The 8421-nt window shown below is 42.9% G+C and overlaps 2 pseudogenes; both read right to left on the bottom strand.

Moving 5' to 3' along the window:
• Window positions 1-628: 628 nt before the first annotated feature.
• On the bottom strand, window positions 629-2614 carry LOC100612657 (protein FAM98B-like; annotated as a pseudogene).
• A 4819-nt stretch (window positions 2615-7433) lies between these two features.
• On the bottom strand, window positions 7434-7977 carry LOC736119 (large ribosomal subunit protein uL11-like; annotated as a pseudogene).
• Between the last annotated feature and the right edge of the window lie 444 nt (window positions 7978-8421).

An 8421-nucleotide genomic window follows, 5' to 3' on the forward strand; every position in this document is an offset into this window, starting at 1 on the left:
TAACACTAAAAAATACAAAAAATTAGCTGGGCGTGGTGGCAGGTGCCTGTAGTCCCAGCTACTCCGGAGGCTGAGGCAGGAGAATGGCATGAACCCGGGAGGCGGAGCTTGCAGTGAGCCAAGATTGCACCACGCACTCCAGCCTGGGCGACAGAGCAAGACTCTGTCTCAAAAAAAAAAAAAAAAAAAAAAAAAAAAAGAAGTACATTGCCTTGCTGAGAATTAAAAAGAAAATTTATATTCCAGTGCTATTTCTTTTGCAACACCAAAACTTTATTTATAACAGTTGTTTGTGAAGGAAATATTTTTCACAGTTTCTTCGTGGGCCTCAAAGTTTAGCAGCAGCTCAGCATGGAGTCAATAGCCCAAGATGAAGTCACTGATATCAAGCCTGGAAAATCGCTAAGCTGCATAAGGAGACTTTTTTTTTTCACGCTATTGTAGTAAGGACAACATCCATTAATGCAGAGGAATCTTTTCAAAGAAAATGAAATAGACTTAGGGTTTTTATAGGAGGAAGTAAACAAGGAAATCTTGTCTGAATGATTAAGTGATGAGAAAGGGCAGAGGTGGTTAGTTAGTGCTTGTGACATAAGAGGGCAGACTATTCCTTTGCGCTTGAGGTTTGTTGGTTTTGGTTTTTAATTTTTGTAGTCTTCAGTATCTCCTATATCCACCACCATCACCACCTCCTCCATATGGATCTACATAATCTTTTCCACCATAATCTCCCCTCCCACCATCATCTCCTCTGCCTTAGAAACCTCCTTTACCACCTCCATCCCACCTCCTCCCTCTCCCCCACCACTTTCCCATCCTCCTCTACCCCAGCCAACTCTTCCACCTCCACCCCCACAGCCTCTTCTACTACCACCTCTACCTCCACAACCACCACCCCAACCACCCCTTCCGCCACTGCCTTCTTGTCTCTTTTGCCAAGGGGGCATTTCAGAGGGTGGTGGTTCAATTTCATTTGGCCAGCCTCCCCTGTCAGGCACCCTTCCCATCAGCACCTTATTAATGGCACATGCCATCATCTGGCTGGCTCCACCGCTTGTCCTAATGATCTTGGATAGATTATCATGAGCAGCAAGTAGATGCACCATTATAATCGCTGTCTTGGGTGACAAAGCATAACACTGAGGCTGGTAAATTCTTGCTGTGTCATCTTTTCTTACCTTGGCTGTATCACACCGTGCAACGGACTGTATTGCCGCATCTAATTGTTTCATAACATTCGCTAGAGGCACTCATGTTCACAGGAAAGAGCATCATTGACTCTTTCCAGTTGTTCTGCCTGTTTCAAAGTTAAATTAATTTTCAGCAGAGTGGTTTTCTTTAATTTTAATTAAAAAATTAACAATTTTTAAAAATTTGAAATAAGATGGGATCTTGCTATGTCACCCAAATTGGTCTCCAACTCCTGGGCTCAAGAGATCCTCCCATCTCTGCCTCACAAAGTGCTGGGATTATAGGCATGAGCCACTGCATCCTGCCTGTCTTTCACCTTTGATTCCACTTGGTTTAGCATAACCAGAATGTCAGAAGTTGTTTATTTGGGTACACCAAGGTTATCACACAGAACTTGAACTTCCTGATAAATTTCATTATTTTTATCTAATTGAGAATTTTAATGTTTCTTGTTCTGTAATATCTGTGAAGCTTCAAGTTCTGTACTTAAAAATAATAGGAGTTTCAAACAGTCCTTTTTATATTTTTTTATTTACAGTGGCGCGATCTTGGCTCACTGTGGGCTTGACCTCCTTGACTTAAGCAATTCTTCCACCTCAGGCCCCCAAGTAGCTGGAACAACAGGCATGCACCACTACACCCAGCTGATTTTTGTATTTTTTGTAGAGATGGGGTTCACCATGTTGCCCAGGCTGGTCTTGAACTCCTGGGACTCAAGCAATCTGTCCACCTTGGTCTCCCAAAGTGCTGGGATAACAGGTGTGAGCCATTGTACCCAGCCAGTCCTCCTTTTTTAAAATGATCTTTAGTATCTCCTGATATGAGTACAGAATATGGACATGCCATTTCTTTTTTAAAAAATCATTTACCTCAAGCTGGAAGCTCTCTAGATCATCTCTTCCAGCAGAAGTCATACTTTCTTCCAAGTTGCATAATGATTTTATTTGAAAGCCTAACCATATCCTGTATAGGAATTTATATAGTTTATATATCTATTCCTTTACAGTATATACCACCTTCTTCCTGTATAAAAGCCTATATATATAATCCTATACCATATATGCTCCTACATATAGTCCACTCTGCTGCCTTCATAAGGGCTTGCTCCTCTAGCAATGGTCCCTTATACCCCAGCACCTCCAGTGTGTCTAGCACGTCTCCGTCTATTGTTGGTTTAGGACCTGGCTCTGGCCCTCTAATGGCTCTTTGGCTCAAACCTGTTCAGTGCTTTTAAGTATGCCCCAAGGTTTGAATCTTGTTTTGCAGCTCCCTAGTGATAGAACTTTGTGGGAAAATCACTTCATTTTTTTGCTTTTTTGCTCATCTGAAAAATGGGGATAACAATAATACTTACCTTATTTAATTTTTGAGATAGTTACATGAATTAGTACATATACCTCACTAGGAGCAGTTCCTGGAACATAGCTGGACACACTTGGCTCAGATAAGGGATTTTCTAGCACCTAGCCATGCAGGTCAGCAAGTAAAAACAAACCCAAGGAGAGGGACTTTTGTTGCCGGAAATTCTGATAGGGACCCCACTCCTATACAGCCTAAGGAGGGCTTAGTGTCCGTTAGGATTTAATGTCTGGGAAGCTACAACTGTATTTGGGATAAAGTAACTGATCTCTCTGCCATGTATCCTTGTCTGTACTTGTGCTGATTTTATCCTCTCTCTGCTAGGTAAGTAAAGGTTGTCTGATTTTTCCAAAAGTGTTTGATCTTTGCACAGTCTTGAAGTACAAGTGATATTCATCAATAGAGTAGTCTTAAATGGTCACCAGTAAGAAACTTGCAAAGGGAGAATGCAATCTCATGGACCTGAAAGTTTGTTTACTCAACAGCCAAGCTTTACACTGTCTTCTCTTTAAGAGATTTACAACCTAGTGTGCCAGAAAGCCTTGTCAACTGGTCAGGCTTGGGAAAGATTCCCCTCATAGATTAGATTGCTCCATACTATGCTCCCTTTCATAAATTACGGGATCCTCTCCCTATGTTTCCCAGCATTCAAAAACAAAGGCTCTCTTAGATGCTATCTGAGTCTTTCATGAGCATAGTACTTAGCCTTAAGGCTTGTTAAGTCTTTTTTTTTTTTTGAGACGGAGTCTTGCTCTGTCGCCCAGGCTGGAGTGCAGTGGCAAAATCTCGGCTCACTGCAACCTCCATCTCCCAAGTTTAAGCAATTCTCTGCCTCAGCCTCCCGAGTAGCTGGGATTACAGGCACCCGCCACCAGGCCCGGTAAATTTTTTGTATTTTTAGTAGAGATGGGGTTTCACCATCTTGGCCAGGCTTGTCTTGAACTGCTGACCTTGTGATCCACCTGCCTTGGCCTCCCAAAGTGCTGGGATTACAGGCGTGAGCCACCGAAACTGGCCAAGGCTTGTTAACTCTTAAACTTATAAAATATGTTTTAGAAAATGTTTTAATGACATCATTAACATATCTATAGTAAAAATTATTTTGGTTTGAAAAAAAAATGCCTATTCATTTAAGTTGTAAATGAGGTCATTAGTTCTTTTTCTTTTCTTGATTGCTCTCTATAATCTGTTTCCCGTTCTTCCTTTTTTTTTGAGATAGACCCTCACTCTGTCATCTAGGCTGGAATGCAGTGGCATGGTCTTGGCTCACTACAACCTCCGCCTCCCTGCTTTAAGCGATTGTCCTGCCTCAGCCTCCCAAGTAGCAGGGATTACAGGACCGCACCACTACACCTGGCTAATTTTGTATTTTTAGTAGAGATGGGGTTTCACCATGTTGTCCAGGCTGATCTAGAATTCCTGACCTCAAGTGATCTGCTTGCCTCAGCCTCCCAAAGTTCTGGGATTACAGGCATGAGCCACCACGCCAGGCCTCCCCTTCTTTTTTGTTTGTTTCCCCTTCTTGTTAGTAATGGTTAGCTGGGTACAAAGTCAGTTTGTATGTAGTCACTTGGAATGTAAGTAGAGATTATATTCCCCCAAGTCTCTCTTGCAGCTAGATGTTGTCAAGTTTCAGTTCTCATAATGACATATAAGCAGAAATGTTATATGCAACTTCTGCCTAAGGGAATGGCTTACCGTGAAACTCTTCTTACATTTGCTTGGATTGGAATGTAGAAATGGCAGTAACTTAATTTCAACCATGCAAAAAAAAAAAAAGAAATAACTCCTGAGGGCAGGAACTCTTCTCTGTTTTTTTGACCATAAACCTCTTTGGTAGTTTGGTAGAGCCCACGGACACCTTCTTAGAATCTTTTTTTGTTTGTTTGTTTTTGTTTTTGTTTTAAGACGGATTCTTGCTCTGTCGCCCAGGCTGGAATGCAGTGGCATGATCTCAGCGACAACCCCTGCCTTCCAGGTTCAAGAGATTCTCATGCCTCAGCCTCCCTGAGTAGCTGGGATTATAGGCATGGGCCACCAAGCCCGGCTAATTACAGACAGGGTTTCACCATGTTGGCCAGGCTGGTCAGAAACTCCTGACCTCAAGTGATCCACCCGTCTCGGTCTCCTAAAGTGCTGGGATTACAGGTGTGAGCCACCATGCCCGGCCAGAATAATCTTTTGAATGCATAAAATAAAATATGTGAGATTACAAAGGAAATTAATTCAAAATGAAAGTTATCAAATATTTTAAAAAATCAAATATGTAAAATGTGGTTAGGCTCTGTTTCCCCACCCAAATCTCATCTTGAATTATAATCCCTATAATCCCCATGTGTCAAGAGAGAGACCAGGTGGAGGTAATTGGATTATGGGGGTGGTTTCCCCCATGCTGTTCTCGTGATATTGAGTGAGTTATCCTGAGATTTGATGGTTTTGTAAGGGACTCTTCCCCCTTTGCTCAGCACTTCTTCCTGCCACCTTTTGAAGAAGGTGCTTGCTTCCCCTTCTTCTGTCGTGATTGTAAGTTTCCTGAGGCCTCCCCAGCCATGTGGAACTATGAGTCAATTCAATCTCTTTGTAAATTACCCAGTCTCAGGCAGTTCTTTATAGCAGTGTGAAAACGGACTAATACAGTATTTATACATTTCTTTAAAGGGGAGAAGGCATGTGGGAAGGAGGGGGTAGGGTGGTGAGGCAAATGGTTATACTTTTGTGGAACTATTAATTAATTAGAGCTCAGTAAATCTACATTTTATACAGATAAGGTGATTATATTATACAGAATTCAGAGAAAAAGGGAGTAGAGGAAGAATCAATTATGCAAACATCTCAGGGTAGGTGGAGGAATGATTTGTTCTGCTCCTGGGAAGATCAGCTTGTAATTGACATTATCAGTGTGACTCTAGCAAACTTTAGTTTTAGGAGCTAGACTTAGATGGTAGACCTAAAGTTAAAATGGACATGGTTCTTATTTTATGGGAGGATGTACATCTTGAAAGGTTTTGAGGCCAGCAAAGAGTTTAGTTGGGAAAAATTTATGAGGGCCATCATGTGGAGATGGTATCAGACCTTCTGCCTTTCTGTGAGGGTCTGGGTAATGTGTGATGCTTTGACACCAGGTTGTAAAGTAATAGCTGTTTATTTGGGAAAAGGATAGCAGTGCTGCATGACCCAGTCTCTAGGCATAACTTTCCCATTGCATAACAAGTTTGGGGGTCCTAAGATGTTTTTATTTCTCCTTTACAAGTCACAGGGACTGCTCAGCTGAATGAGCCCTGCTTCCAACCGTCTCACAACTTTGAATCATCACCTCAGCCTTTTTTTTTTCTTTTTTATTGAGATAAGTTCTCACTCTGTTGCCAGGCTGGAGTGCAGTGGTAAAATTATGGCTCACTGCCGCCTCAACCTCCCAGGCCCAAGAGATCCTCCCACCTCACCCTCCAGGGTAGCTGGGACCACAGGTGTGTGCTAGCACGCCTGGCTAATTTTTGTATTTTTTTGTAGAGATGTGGTTTTACCATGTTGCCCAGATTGTTCTTGAACTTCTGGGCTTAAGTGATCCACCCACCTCAGCCTCTAAAAGTGCCATGATTACAGGTGTGAGCTACTGTGCCTACTTAAGCCTTTTTTTTTTTTTTTTTTTGAGACTGAGTCTGACTCTGTTGCCCAGGCTGGAGTGCACTGGCACAGTCTCAGCTCACTGCAGCCTCTACCTCCCGGGTTCAAGCCATTCTCCTGCCTCAGCCTCCTGAGTAGCTGGGACTACAGGTCCGGGCAACCACGCCTGGCTAATTGTTGCATTTTTAGTAGAGACAGGGTCTCACCATATTGGTCAGGCTGGTCTTGAACTCCTGGCCTCAGGTGATCGGCCCTCCCAAAGTGCTGGGATTACAGGTGTGGGCCACTATGCCCAGCCCCACTTAAGCCTTTGTTACCTTTATTGTCCTTGGTATAAGCCTCTGGATATGATTTGTTTTTACTACTCAAGGTTCTCACAGATGACCTGGGCTCATAGTTCCAAGAGATTTTTGGGGCCTGTGTATTTATTTCTTCCTTGTTCTTTTTATTTGAATATGAGCTCAATGTTGTGCGGTAAATAGAATTAAATATTGGATCCTATGGCAGAATCTTACTAAGGACATTCTAGAACTTTAGTGGCTGTTCTGGTGAACTTTGGATGTGAATAAGATAATCTGTTTTTGGCACCTTACAATCAATGGTTAAATGTTCCCAGATATTCAATAATTAGCGTTTTTAAATGACCAGGAAGAGTCCTCTCAAAGGAAAATTCTAAAATAGCTTCTATTAAGGACTTATTAGAAAAGGTCAATAAAAATATAGAGGACCTAAAAGCCAACATTTAAATCTCTTCTCCATCTCTTGCCTAACCCGGGATTAACTTACATCCTAGACCCCTGGCCCTCAACTTCCTCCTGCCTTTCTATTGGGGGAGCCCACCCCCAATATTTCAATGTAGGTTCTTTCTATTTTCCATAAGTGTTGGCTGGCTGAGAAATAAAGAGAGACAGTACAAAGAGAGGAATTTTATAGCTGGGCTGCCAGGGGTGACATCACCCCTGTAGGACTGTGATGCCTGCCTGAGTCTCAGACCAGCAAGTTTTTATTAAGGGTTTCAAAAGGGGAGAGGGTGTAAGAACAGAGAGTAGATACAAAGATCACATGCTTCAAAGAGCAAAAAGCAGAACCGCTGATAAGAGTCTAACAAAGATCACATGCTTCTGAGGGAACAGGGCAAAGGGCAAAAGCAGAACCACTGATTAGGGTCCAACAAAGATCACAGGGCAAAGGGCAAAAGTAGAACCACTGATAAGAGTCTATGTTCAGCGGTGCACATATTGTCTTGATAAACATCTTTTTTTTTTTCTAGTTGTCAAGTGATTCTTTATTGAAATATTTTCCTTTGTGCTTAACTGGCTGGGCATTCCACAGCACCACTGTTGATGTCATCTATGATGTCATGAGGATAGTGGCCATCAACATTACAGCCCACAGACTGGGCAGTCCCCAGGATCTCTTTAATGGTTCCAGAGAGTTCTCTGGCTAAGGATCAGTGCCGCATCTGTCAAGCAATGTTGACGATCTCATCAAAAGTTATATTCCTACTGTGTTTAATGTTTTTCTATTAATTTCTGTCTCTTGGTGCTTCCTTGAGGGCTTTGATGATCAGGGCAGAGGCAGAAGCCACCACCTCAATCTGGGCTTGTCTGTTCTGAATGGTCAGTTTCACTGTAATCCTCAGGCCCTTCCAGTCACCTGTTGCCTTGGCAATGTCATCACCAACGTTTTTTGGAGACAGACCAGGGGGCCGATCTTGGGGGCCAGCGCAGAAGTGGCACTGACTTCACCTCCGGTGCACCTCAGGTATACGACTTTGATCTCATTAGGGTTGAACTTCGGTGGCATGGTGGAGGCGACTGGTGTCAGATGAACCTGGATTTGGGATGACTAAAGAAAGTTGCACCTTGGCCTCCTCTGAGGTGAAAGCTGAGAGCGATGAAACATCTTAAACAACAGAAAACAGGGTTTGAGAGCAAAGAACCAGTCTGACCACAAATTTACTAGCGCTGAGTTTTCCCAACCCTAGTAAGCCTAAGGATTCTGCAGGAGAGGAGGGCTTATCTCAGTCCTTATCTCAACTGCACAAGACAGACATTCCCAGAGTGGCCGTTCATAGACCTCCCCCCAGGGATGCATTCTTTTCCCAGGGTATTAATATTAATATTCCTTGTTAGGAAAAGAATTTAGCGATATGTTTCCTACTTGCATGTCCGTTTATAGGCCCTCTGCAAGAAGAAAAATATGACTCTTTTTGCCCGACCCTGCAGGCAGTCAGACCTTATGGTTGTC

Source organism: Pan troglodytes, chromosome 10 (assembly GCF_028858775.2).
Source record: "Pan troglodytes isolate AG18354 chromosome 10, NHGRI_mPanTro3-v2.0_pri, whole genome shotgun sequence".
NCBI classification, from domain to species: domain Eukaryota; kingdom Metazoa; phylum Chordata; class Mammalia; order Primates; family Hominidae; genus Pan; species Pan troglodytes.